General features: G+C 42.3%; 1 protein-coding gene across 1 annotated transcript in view; it reads left to right on the top strand.

Moving 5' to 3' along the window:
* The window catches only part of Tnni3k (TNNI3 interacting kinase), a 276,112-nt gene that overhangs the window by 138,821 nt on the left and 123,360 nt on the right, over positions 1 to 13,931 (top strand). The window lies entirely within an intron of this gene.

The raw sequence follows: 13,931 nt of genomic DNA on the forward strand, positions 1-13,931 counted from the left end.
CGCAGAATTAAAAGATGTTTAAGTCCATATTCTATCATATACCTCAAGTTGTACCATGATTCTCTTATCATCCTTGCTTCAGTCCTCATCTACTATTTCTCTAAGACTTCATCAGCTGCAAAATTAAGCCATGGAAGATTGGAAATATGAACTTGGCATCTATAAAGAGGGTGAAAGGGAAAATCCTGGCATTCCTTCAAGATACAGTGGTGTAATGGGAAGATGATGAGCTAGCTGTCGGAAGCCAATGGGGATCTTGAATTGAGATTTATTCTTTGAAGGCCTAACTGTTCTCTTATGGTGCTCTCAAAAAATCAGGAGTGTATTATGGGTGAGCACAGCCTGAGATTGGCTTTGAATGGTCTTACTGAGTTTCAAACAGCCTGCTTCTCTTTAGTGTTCACTCCTGTCCTGTGGCGATTAAGACACTTTTGAAAAGAAAAGATTCTTGACAAATGGCAGTTATTGTGGAAGGGATTTCTGTCTGTGTAGTTGTGCCATGAGCTGTACATTGCATGCTAAGTTTTAGGGCTGGAAAAGTACAAGTTGCTGCCCATGCTTCAATTTCATACCGTAAAATTGAAGCTGCTGGCAAATGCAAACCATTTGTGATGCTATCACCCCCAGGCTTTTGTGATCGTCATATGTCATAGCATATTATATTTGAAGATTTTTTTTTCAATGGAAGATAATAGTGTGACCATTACATTAGGTAATAAGCATGGCTATACCTCCTGAACATGTGAGGTTCTATTTAAATGCTAATAATCGTCATTTCAGAGCATTTGGAATGCAGCTAAGTATGGACACCCCAATAAAAACCCTTTTATTTTAAAGAAAGGATAATAGCTAATAGCATGGGTGAAACTCATTAGCTTTTGTAGGCATCAGCTTGAAAAAATCCTCAATAAAATATCTTGGTAGGAGTGTAGTCAAAAGAGGTCTTATGAGTAGGTTGAATAGGGAACAAATGTATTGTTTGCATTGAAGAATGATTCCCCATCGTGCACATGAACACTTCTTGTTTCAAGATAAAAATTTCTTCCTGTTCAATTACTTATGAAATGTTCCTTACTAACCATTATGTATCTTTGCCCTAAAGGAAAAGAATGGAGATTAAAATCAATCACTTTTCTCTAGAAACTGGAAAATAGCTATGGTGATTGGAGTGAGGAATGTCCCACATTGGCTTATGTATTTGAATACTTGTTTCTCAGTTGATGACACTGTGTGGGGAGGTTTGGGACTTTTAGCATGTGGAGTCTTGCTGGGGTGAAGGAAGATTCGAAGGTTTACAGCCTTGCTTCAGTTCAGTTCTGTGTCTGAGTGTGATCTCTCAGCTTTCAGGCCTAGCTGCCTGCTGTCATTCCTCTCCCACTGATGTGGACCTATAAACAAAATATACTTAATTTTTTAAGTTACCCTGATCTTGATGCTTTATTGCAGCTACAGAAAAGTAATTAATACAGTAGGTAAGGAACAGAAGCTAATAGTTATTCAAAATGAAGAATGTGAAAATATGAAGGGATAATAATAAAACAAGGAAGTAGGTATTAAAAAAGAAATGGAGATAACATTATTAGGTCACCTTCATTGTCAACTTGACACCAAACAAGCATGGAAACACTATACTCATGAGGATGCTTCCAGGGTCAACAGGAAAGACTCACCCTGAAAATGGATGACACCAACTCCTGAGATGGAGTCTTGGGCTAGATAAATAGGAGAAAGTGAATTGGATAAATAGGAGAAGACATGAAGCCATCATTCATCTCTCTCTACTTTCTGACTGCAGACACAATGGGACCAGTTGGCTCAGGTGCCTAACATTGTGTCTTCCCTGCATGAGGGACTTCATGCCTAATGTCTGAGTCCAAATCCACCCTGCAATTCTTAAGGTGTTTCCTCAGGCACTTGGTAGTGGCAGTGAGAAAAGCCACAATACAGAAGATTGGTTTGAGTCTAGCCTTGAAGGATGGGCAGGTTTTATTCACTAGAGACATAAGATAAAGAGAGGCACACTCTAGGCACACTCTAGATGACAGGTCTGGATAACATAAAGTGCAGTTTTCCATTCTTGACCAAAGCTCCTGACAGTATCCTTGTTGATTGTCCACAGCTATCTGTGAGTTCTATAGAGTTGGTAGCCTCTGGGTTGGCATCCTTTCTCTTTTCAAGTTTCTATCTGTAAACAGTTTTTTTTTTTTAATTTTAAACATGTGCTGTCTTTAAGGACTAAACAAACAAAAATGGCAAAACACACTATCTGGACTCTTCCTCCTGTCAACCTGGTACTGCTCACTCCCTCGGATCATCTCTTATTCCGTGTGTCTATGCTGTGCCCAGCAACCATGTTTGTCCATTTGAATTGTTTTTGCAAACTAATAGTCTTGTCTTTAATTCAAATCTCAATTGTTCATCATTAGCACAGTTTTTGCTTCTGAGTCCTAGACCTCCCCATCCAACCACCTAGTTGAATTTTTTTCTCATATGTTATAGGTCACTTTGTCACTGTGACCAATGTCCAGACAGAACAATTTAAGAATCTAGAGTGTATTTCAGCCATGGCTTTAGACAAACATGTGTCCTTCATGGCAGGAAAGGCACAATGGGAATAATTCTGTCTATGGGAGCAGGAACAGGAACAAAGCACTTCTTACATCCTGGCAGAGTAGGAAGCAGAGAGAGTAGGGAGTAGTCAATGTCGGGTATGACCTTAACACGAGTTACCTTATTGGCCTACTTGTGCCAGAAAGACCCCGCCTCCTAAAAGCTCTACATTCACAAAATGGAATGACCAGCTGAAGATCGTCTTCAACGTATGTAACCAAATGTAGGCAACCTATAAAAATAGTCTTTATAGATAGAAGAGACTTTAGTACTGGTGCAGTAGGAGTGACGTTGGGTTAGGAGCACCCCTGGGTGAACTGAGGAGTCAGCAACATTCATCCACCTGCTTCCTCTTCCTGAGGTGCCATTCATTTTAACATTTCCTGAGATCAGATGAGATTGGGCGTGTTCAGGGTGGAATGGCCATAGACAACTTTAACATTTCCTAAGTGTTCTATGTGTTGGGTTCTATAGCAGCACAGGAAGGACAAAGATGGGCTCTTCTGAAGAGCATATCTGAAGGAGTGGCTCTGCTGGACATATGCATACTCTGTAGAACAGCATAAAGGACCCTGTCTTAGCACTAAGTCAGGAGAGTATGTGTGATGACGGACTTTCTGTCCCACCAGGTCCCGCAGGTGTTCAGTCCCAAATGAACACACTGAGGCTTATGATAACTACAAACTGTTTGGCCAATGGCCTAGGCTTCTTACTGGATAGCTCTCTCTTAATTATTAACCCATAACTGTTAATCTGTGTATTTCTACATGGTCTTGATTTAACAGAGAATGCCCATGCATCCAACCTTTCCGGTAGCTATATGGTGTCTCCTGAAGAGTCACTCTCTCTCTCTTCTTCTTCCGACAATTCTCCTAGTCTGGTATCCCCTATACTTCTTAGTTGGCTATATCATGCCTGACCATTGGCCGAAACAGCTTTATTCATCAACCAATAAGAGAAACATATATTCTCAGCATACAGGACACCCCCATCAGATGTGTTTATTTGACATTGTCACCTCTTCTACATACAGTCACCAGTGATTTCACATACAGAATGTGCTTCAGTGCCTCATCCCGGGTGGTTCTGAGCAGTGTCACTGAAGCCAGGGTTTTGAAGCAGTGACAATGTAGGGGTGAGAGTGAAGCTACTCAGTCTTCCTGACTCTGAACTACAAACCGTGAGGTGGGAGGGGCTGGTATAGCATGTACAAAGCCCCAGGACTGGGACATGTTCAAAAATGTTAGAAGTATGACTTGTTAATGTTCCAGATGATAAAATACATTCAATGCAAAGTATGTGCATTCATATGTACTTAAAATGATACAAATAAAGGTCTACTTTCAAGAAAATAGAAAACTGAACATCATGCCCTGTTTAAATACCAACGAATACCAAATAGTGCATTTACTGTATACTCCAATGCTCCATTTGGTCTTTTAGTCTGAGCCAAATTATTTTACTATTTAGTGTTGTGTCTCAAGAGTGTCCAGAGCATCTTCAAGGAGAGTATAAATGATGGTGTAAAATGAGAATTTCATGTAGACTTTAGTGACCAGTTACTATCAGGTACGATATGGCAGGTGGCTTGCTTCTGTTTGTTTAGCTGTGCTTGGACTATGTCAGATATAGCCAGCTGCATGGTGGCAGGTGAATGTTTTGTTCTGTGCAGGCTTTCACATCCTGGCACAGTCTGGCTTTCACAAGGAGCAGCCCCGTCTCTCCCAGTGCTGTTTGCTGTGTAGTGGCAGAATGGAGCATCCTAGAACTTCATACTTCATCAAAATCTGCTGCAAACATTACTGGATCATCAGGCACATAGAGTAATGATTTTATAATTGGGCTGTGTGCTTATTAGTGTTGTACTTGGAGAAACCGAATTAATCACACACTTAGAATCCTTCGAAAATTTGTACTTGAAAATATTTTGACCATATGCAATAACCTATTGTGGTTTTTGTAACAGTAATTTCCATTAATACCAGAAGAAGGATATTATGTAATTTCTTTAAATTTTCTATTTAGACATTGTCATATAGAGTACTATCTCATTTTGAAAATAAGATTTACATGTCTGGGAGACTGCTCATCAGGCAAAGGCACTTGGATGGCAAGTTTGGCTGAGTTCGGTTCTCTGGGGCTCAACATGGTGAAAGGAGAGAATAAACACCAATGAGTTGTCCACTGACCTCCACATGCACTGTGGTGTATGCATTCCTCTCCTCACACACAAATCAATAGATAAATGTAATAAAATTAAAAGTAAAACAGGACTGGAAAGATGGCTTGGTGTCTAAGATCACTCACTGCTCTATCAAAGGACTGGAGTTTGGGTCCTAGCACCCAGGTCCAGTGGCTCACTCCAGTTCCAGGGCATCTGACTCCCCCTTCTGGCCTGTTCAGGTACTGCATGCACCCGGCATACATAAATACAGTCAGGCACACACAAGTTCATATAACAACAGCTTGTTACAGGACAAGTGCTCTGCCGTGTATGAAGCAGCTAAGCTAGAAAACATATTTGTCATCATAATAGAAACAAGCAGATCAGTTGACACATAAGCCATCGGCTCTTTGGGATCTCCCTGAACTCTTCTGAATGCTTGCCCAGAATTGGATCACTCTTCGCTGTCTCCGTCCAATTCATCCTGATCTAAATCACTCCCTCTTCTCTCTTTCACATAGAGAGCCAAAGTAACTTCCTCATCCATCTCATATCACTCTTGTGATTTCTTCTAATCACTTTTTCTAACCTGAACAAAGAATTTAAAAAGCAAACTTGTTTAAGCCTTATCATGTCATTCCTGTGCTCAAGCTTTCTAGTCAGTGTCTAAGCCACTTGCAGTAAAGGTTGCAGCACGGTGACCTCAAAGGCCTGCATCAGCTGGTCCTTGCTTAGGCTGACCAGATGGGACCTCTGCAGTCCTTCCGGTTCATTCTGCTCCAGCCACATGGCCTCCCTTCTACGTGTATGGCCTCCCTACAGACCTTATGCCTTTGTGATTGCTATTGCCTCTCCGTAACACTCCATTCTCCACCCATTGTCCAACTACTTCTCTCCTGCCTCACACAAAAGACACCGTATTGGAGCCTCAGCCACTCCAGGCTGTGTAACAACGCGGGACCCCTATGGCTTTTCCTGTTTGCTTCCCACTTTGCTCAGTTTCTCTGTACATACCTTAGGGCCTTTGACCTCATGCGCTAATCGTTAACTATTGTCATATGATATGACACTGTGAGGATGAAGATGGGTACTCAAGAGTCCAAGGCTGGCCTGGGGAAGCTGTCTTCTTCCAGTATTCTGTCCCCAGCTTTTCCTTCTCCCTCACTTGCCTCTCAACTATCTCCATACAATTTCCTTTCAACTTTGCTATGTTAGTCAGCCCTCCATTACTGGAGCAAATATCTGAGGGATATTTTGGCTCACAGTTTGAAGGTTCCATGGCTAGACGCCATTGCACTTAGGCTCTATAAATACATGGGGTGCCTCCATATCACTTCCGGAGATTGAAGCACAATGAAGCCTTAAAATTGCTTGCTGAGACATGAAAGCAAGAAAGAAGAGGAGCCTAGAGTGCTACAGTCCCTCTAAGAACATGCCCCTGGTGACCTACAGCCTGGATGCTTCATACACCTCACTATGTGAGTCTTTAATAGACATTCAAAACTGAGCTATGCCATCCCCACATTGTTTCTATCACAGGTCTCCTCCCAGTATATCACACATATGTCTATCCTTTTCCATTTTCTACTTTACAGAGGGTATCATGATGTCTTCAAGTAGTTCAAGGAACCTGTGTGTGTGTGTGTGTGTGTGTGTGTGTGTGTGTGTAAGTGTGTGTGTGTAAGTGTGTGTGTGTAAGTGTGTGTGTGTAAGTGTGTGTAAGTGTGTGTGTGTAAGTGTTGTGTAAGTGTGTGTAAGTGTGTGTGTAAGTGTGTGTGTAAGTGTGTGTGTAAGTGTGTGTGTGTAAGTGTGTGTGTGTGTGTGTGTAAGTTTGTGTGTAAGTGTGTGTGTAAGTGTGTGTGTAAGTGTGTGTGTGTAAGTGTGTGTGTGTGTATGTGTGTGTGTAAGTGTGTGTGTGTGTGTGTATGTGTGTGTGTGTGTGTGTGTGTGTGTAGAGGTGATGGAAGAAGAGAAAGAAGATGGAGGAAGTGGAGGAATCAGAAGAGTAAATGTCTCAAAAGATTAATTAATAAAAATGTCAGAATTTTGCAAGTCATTATGTATTATTCTTTGAAAGTTTTTAAATACTTTCCAAAGTCTCCATAGTAAAAACTTCAGTGGAGAGTAAAATAAAAGGTAAAAAACAATTTTTAAAAAGCTATCAGAAAAGATACAACAAGCTCAATACATGTATCAAAGAGACAGCTGTTTCTACATCAGTGTCCAACTTCCTAGGGAGGTGTTTTTTTTTTTTTTTTTTGTACTACATTGCATCCCGTCTAATTCTCATTCCACTTGAAACATCACCTTCCCCCCAGTTCTGACAGGGGAAGAGCAGCAGACTTGAGGAGTTGTCTTCTCGTACACTCCCGCTCCCTGTGCCTTCAGGGCCTCCTGAATGGTGGTTCTGATTCCACAATCTCAGCTGGATGTTCTAGGCCAAGGTACTCAGAATAAGGCAGTGTGAATAAAGCAACAGTGTTCCTGATGTGGAACCAGAGGTAGATTCCCACCTCCAGGACTCTAGCGAATAAGAGGCAAAGCCCCACCCAGCTACTCACTGTCCTAAATTTATTTAGGTAGTACTACTCAATCTTTTTTTATTTAAATTAGAAGCAATCTTATTTTATATATCAATCCCAGTTACTATTCAATCATCTTTCTCCTCTGTAGCAATTTATTTTGGAATTCTCAGTGTGAAACATGAATCTTCAATAAGTTATTTGAAGAGATATTGGATTCCAGGAGTGTTTTCAGAAAAAGCTTATTGTCATACAGTGTATATTACCTATCTTTATTTGAATGTTAAATGCTATGAAACTGGCAATTTTTCAAAGGAAAGAACATGCTCATGGCCGTAAAATGTAAACAGGAATGTGAGTGGCAAGACTTGAGTTAATCCTTCACTGAAATAGGGTCCAGTACTAAAGACCTACCTTCCGTCCCAACATGGTTCTTACAGATAGCATCCTCCCAAGGCTCACATGCTGGAACACTTTGTCCCCAGCTGGTGGCATTATGTGGGGAGGTTTGGGACCTTAGAATGTGTATCCTACCTATAGGTTGAGGGAGTGTGGCCGTGAGGCTTGTAGCTTGGCATTATATTATTCCTGTTGAGTCCCTTACTCCTGACTGATGACATGATGTGACCCGGCTGACTCACAGTGCTGCTAACTCAGCTGTGAAGTCACTCCTGTCACTAATTCTTCTGCTCTATTACAGGCAGTTTCACATAAAACCCTGTCAGTCAGAGTAAACTCCCCCATCCTTCCCTACATTGCTTTTGCCAGCTATTTAGTCACAGTCACAGAAGACAGCACAGCCCAACCCCACAAACAACCCTACATACTGTACTCATATTTTTATTTTTCAGTTTTCTTTAGACAGGATTTCTCTGCATAGCCTTGGAACTCACTCTGTAGACCAGGATGGCCTCAAACTCACAGAGATATCCCTGCCTCTTCCTCCCAAGTGCTGGGATTAAAGGTGTGCCCCACCAGTGCCTGGCCTTACTCTATTCTTATGGACACTTCAGCTTTCCAGGAAATTGCCATGAATGGCTTTCATATTTAATTTCATAGTTCTCTCTAGGTGTTTATAGCCCATCTTTAATCCTTGTCATATCTTAAATTCCTTAGCAAGTGTGCAGAGGTAGTGACTGCTTGTGCTAAGTGGCTGATGTCAGTGAGAATGGGGCCTTTGGATGACTTCTTGTAGCATCTTTTTGTTTCTGTCATTGTTTTATACCATCCTGTGCTTGAGTATCAGGGGATTAGCATCAGGTCCTAATAAACACATGTTGTGTTCCTGTGGCTGCAACCACAAAATGTGTAAACTCCGTGGCTTAAAACGGAAGAAAAACTGTGGTGGTTAATTTTTTTAGATAGAATCTTTTTACTAATTCTTTGGGAATTTCATATGTTACATATGTACAATGAATTTTCATTGTCTTCAAGCATCCTTCTGCCTCCAAGTCTTCCCTCATCTCTGCATCTCCCTCTCTTTCTTCTTTATAACACACTATGTCCAATTAGTGCTGCCACTATCCACATAGCTGCTAATCCATCCACTGAAGCATGGCCGGCCGCAGGAAGCTCAGCTCTGAAGAGATGACTCTCCCTCCCTGCAGCTGTAATCAGCTGTCATTAGGTCCCAGCCAGAAGTGAGGACTCATGACACTCCTCATGCATGCTGGAGTGTAGCCAGACTTGATCCTGTGCAGGCATTGAGGCAACTGCAGCCACTCTGAGTCCTGATTGCAGTGTTCCTGACCAGTCCAGAAGACGGGGTGTGTGTATGTGTGTGTGTGTGTGTGTGTGTGTGTGTGTGTGTGTGTGTGTGTGTGTGTGTCTGTGTGTGTTTGTCTGTGTGTGTGTCTCTCTGTCTGTGTCTGTCTGTCTCTGTCCTGTCTGTCTGTCTTCTCTCTCTCTCTCTCTCTCTCTCTCTCTCTCTCTCTCTCTCTCTCTCTCTGTGTGTGTGTGTGTGTGTGTGTGTGTGTGTGTGTGTGTGTGATATAGATATCCCATTTATGGCTGAACCCTCCTTGGACACTTGTTCTCTGTATTTTGACTACTTGTGAGTCTCTGTATTACCAAGTACTGTCCATTTTTTAAGATGAACTGCTCTGACAGGGACTGAATCTGCACCAATCTGTGTTCAAACAGAATTTATTTGAAGGCAGCTTGATACTGTGTCCATTTGACAAAATAATAGCAGTAGCTTCTTCCATTCAATTATATTTCTGGAGTCAGATACAAATGCAGAGCATCCTTAGACTTGCTCTCTCTCCTGAAAATCTACAAATTCCATTGTTCGCCTCCTCTGGTGTCTGATAATTGTAGTCATGTTGCTGTACTCACACCTTTCATCACCCCCTACTCTGCCCCTCACAGGAAGACTTGTTGTGGACTTTAAGTAGATACCTGAAGTTGACTAAGCAACTTGGTTATATCTGCAAATGTTATTATCAAAATAATAGAACCTATACAGGGTATAGAGACTCCTGTCACCATTCTATATTATCCATGATTTAATTGGCATTCTTGTTCTAAAAGATGAGGAAATCCTCCACTTGTGCTATTTTAAATTAGTGAAAGTAACTGTGCTATAGTGGCATTTTGGTACATGTATTTTTGGTGTGTTATTCTCTGATACTTCAAAAAGGAGTATGTCTACAATTTAGATATTTGGTTTGTGGATGAGATGATACAATTCACTATATTTTAGGATGAAGTTTTCTTCCCTCCATCAGAAAACTTTGACATCCTATTTGTAAAGTAGCATATCAAATGGAAGTAGATGACAAAAGTGAAATATAAATTCATTTGCTTCCTATGTGCACATTTCTGGAAGGAACACAACACTGATAATTGAAATGCTTAAGGTACATTCCTGTTCTTGAAGAGCTCACATCTTAAAAGAATATAATAAAGTGGGCCACTACCTTTCAAAATAGAAGTTAAAAGATATCCAAAGAGAAGTCGTTAGTTACTTTTTTTATTTCTGTAATAAGACCATGTAATAAGCTGCCATGACCAAGGCAACTTGTAAAGGAAAGTGTTTCATTGGGCTTACAGTTCAGAGGGTTAGAGACTATGGTCATAGAGGCAAGGGATGGAGAAAGATGGCTAGAGAGGTAGCTGACAGCTCACGTCTTGATAAACAAGCAGGAAGCAGAGAGCACACTAGGAATGACAGCAGCAATCTTGTGGCACCCCAGAGCCTACCCGAAGTGATATACCTCCTCTAAAGAGTCACCCCTCCTGTCTTAGTCAGTGTCCTATTACGGCGAAGAGACACCTTGACCGTAGTGGCTTTTATAAAGGAAATCATTGAATTGGAGCTTGCTTGCAATTTCAGAGGTTTAGCCCATTGTCATCATAGCGGGGAGCATGGGGCCATGCAGGCAGACACAGTTCTGGAGAAGTAACTGAGAGTCCTACATCTGGATATGCAGGCAGGAGAGAGAGAGAGAGAGACAGAGAGAGAGAGAGACAGAGAGAAAGAGAGAGAGAGAGAGAGAGAGTTGGAATGGGCTTTTTGAAACCTCAGAGTCTAGCCCCAGTGACACACTTCCTTCAACAATGCCAAACCTCCTAATCCTTTCAAATAGTACACTTCCTGGTGACCAAGTATTAAAATCTAGGAGCCTATGGGGGCCATTTTCAAACAACTTACTTCCTAATCCCATCCAAACAGTTCCACCAACTGGGAACCAAGAACTCAAACACAAACATCTGAGCCTATGGGGCATTCTCACTCAAGCCACCACAAGCGGGTAAGGTGAAGTGGGCAGAGGGTTAGGAAGAACAATGAAAGGATTCAGGTAGATATGCACTTCAGTTATAGACAGGGCAAATGGATGAAAACTGTGCACATGACCACTAGAAAAACAGAGATCTTTGTAGCTACAAACTAGCATTACATAGAATAACTCATATATTTGGAGGCATAAAACCTCAAGAATTTGATATTTAATTTGATGCACTACAAAAAAAGTTCAAAAACTTTCATGCCATCCATCCTAAGCATCTAATTGCTCAGTGAGAGACAGGAATTAATACTGAGGGTTCTGGAAGGATTCCTGGGTAAATGTTTACTTTCATTTCTTGCCCACCATGTTGTCTGTGACATTCGCTTTGCCTGGAAGACAGGCAGGACCTGGGAGAGTGTTCCAACAGGTTTTCCAGCCACTTTCAGCCTGCCAAACTGGGAGAGCCCTCAGTGTTAACACACAAGCATATGTCACCCACATGATGACAGCTCAAGCACGGGACACCGCAAGCAGCCTCAGGGCCTCCAGAATTCTGGATCATGTTGTAAAACAGCTTCAACAAATATCACATGTCCACTTGCAAGGGAAGGGTCAGCTTTGAGACAGCCTCCCACACATGCCATTTGCAGGAATGGCTGTGATCAGGGCTGGAGACAGTAACACTTCATTCTTTAAAAGTAATTACTTGGCTTGAAATCCACATGACACCTTAAAAGTCTGGAACATAGTTTGTGCAGCTGGAGAGATGGATCAGTGACTAACATCATCCTTGTAGAGGACCTGAGTTCAGTTCCCAGTACCCATCTGGTGACTCAAACCCACTTATGACTCACTCTTGACGGACTCCACACCCTCTTCTGGAAGCTGCAGTCGGCTTGCTTCGTAAGCACAGATGCACACGAATAACTGAAGTTAGAAGAAATCTTTTAAAATAATTTTGCTTTTTCTTTCAAAAATGTATTACATCTATTTGGCGTGCGTGTCTGTGTGTGTGTGTGTGTGGTGTGTGTGTATGTGTGTGTGTGTGTGTGTGTGTGTGTGGTGTGTGTGCGTGCGTGCGTGCGTGTGAGTGCGTGCCGTGCGTGCGTGCGTGCGTGCGTGCGTGTGTGTGTGTGTGTGTGTGTGTGAATGCTTGCATGCTATAGCACACACGTGGGTATCAGAGGACAACTTGTGGGAGTCAGTTTCTTCTTCCTGCCATGGAGGTCCTAAGTGTGAACTGGAGCCCAGGTATGACAGAAATCACCTTTACCTGCTGATCCATCTCACGGGCTCCATTTGCTTGTTATCATCTTGAATAACTTTACTTCTATCCATAGTGAGCTGGTTATGTATTTGCTTCTAAGTGGAAGGGCAATTGCTGGACCTTTCCTAAGGGTCTCTGTGACACTTACTTCTCTGCCATCTGTTGGGCCCTACAGCATTGTGAGCAGAGCCAGTGTAGACAGAAGGCAAAGGGAGAGGTTCAAACCAAGCTGTGAGTCTCAGGAGGTTTGTGTAGTTAAGTCTTTCAGTAGTTAAAACTGGTTGGTTACCACCGTTGAGGCGCTTATAGCTGACCGTGGACAGTGGTGCACAGTGTACAGCCACCGAGGTGTGGTGTGCACAGCAGCCATATTACCTAGCACTGCAGAATCTTTGGGGTATGATTTCTTCTTCAGTCCTTGCAATGACCTGGCAAAATGACTCTCACGCATATCTATTAATAGAAATGGACCACAAGTGAAATCTTGGTTTTCTAAATTATCTTCCCTTTCTAGCACCCGACAGCATGCTAAGAGCCATAATTTAAACTAGAGAGAATCACGACTTCACAGTTAAGATTCTGGAAGATGGCACAAGAAGTTACAGCCCATTGCTAAGGGCTAAGATACGGACACTGATCTGGCAGGAATGAGGACATAGGCCAGGTACTACAAGAGGACATGTGCTGTGCATTCCAGTCACACCGTATTCTGCACCCCGGGCAACTCTTACATGGATTGTCTTCTCAATCCTTTACCAAGTTCAGCATTCTATAGGTTCTGTCTATGCTGACAAAACCTTGGAAATGAGCAGCGCTGCCTTTCCAAAGGAGCCTATGCGGTCCCTTCTTAAGAACCAAAGGTGAGCTGCTTAAATTGGAAATAAAAGTGCCGTCTGAATACTGTGGAGACAAGGGAGTCATTTAAAGGGTTTAGAACCCTGAAGTGAGGCACACTGACTGAAAGACCCAGCCTCCTCAGGTGGTTTCCACCCAAGGTTGTTTGTCATCTGCTCATGGTAGAAGGTTGTCCAAGTAATCTCCTGTGTGCAAGGTCGGGAATGTTTGTTTGGCTTGTCATCCTTTGTCTATCTATGAGAAACTGACTAATTTTCCACCTATGGTGTTCATTCCCATTGTTTATTGCTTCATTGAGGAAACATTGTGCATCGGGTTTTGCTTGTTGAAATTTTGTTCTCAGGGGTCATTTCATTTAATCTTTACCTAAAACTTATCACGCTACAGAGGAGGGATTTGGAAGTTGATGCTTTGATTCCTTTCCCCAAATATGCTGAAAAAAAAAAGCAAATAAGTAAATAGAGCTTACACTTAAGCCCAAGTATTTCAAGCCTAGTACCAAACCCACCCATTCAGTACTCCACAACACTCTGCCCGAACTGCAGGTGGCTGGGGCAGGGCAGCGCTGCCCAGCCCATTAGCACTGGAGACCAGACACAGGGGCCTTCACTGCTCCCTTGACTATGGGGGTGGGGCTACATAATCTTCACAGATTATTGTTACCACTACCATCGGCTAAGATAGACTTGACTTGCAAAGCCAAAACTGAATCCAAAGAAAAGAAAGAGATCCAAATGCGATCAGAGCTCAGTGATCTGACCTTCTTTGACACAATGAGGCCC

This window comes from Cricetulus griseus, assembly GCF_003668045.3.
Source record: "Cricetulus griseus strain 17A/GY chromosome 1 unlocalized genomic scaffold, alternate assembly CriGri-PICRH-1.0 chr1_0, whole genome shotgun sequence".
Taxonomy (NCBI): domain Eukaryota; kingdom Metazoa; phylum Chordata; class Mammalia; order Rodentia; family Cricetidae; genus Cricetulus; species Cricetulus griseus.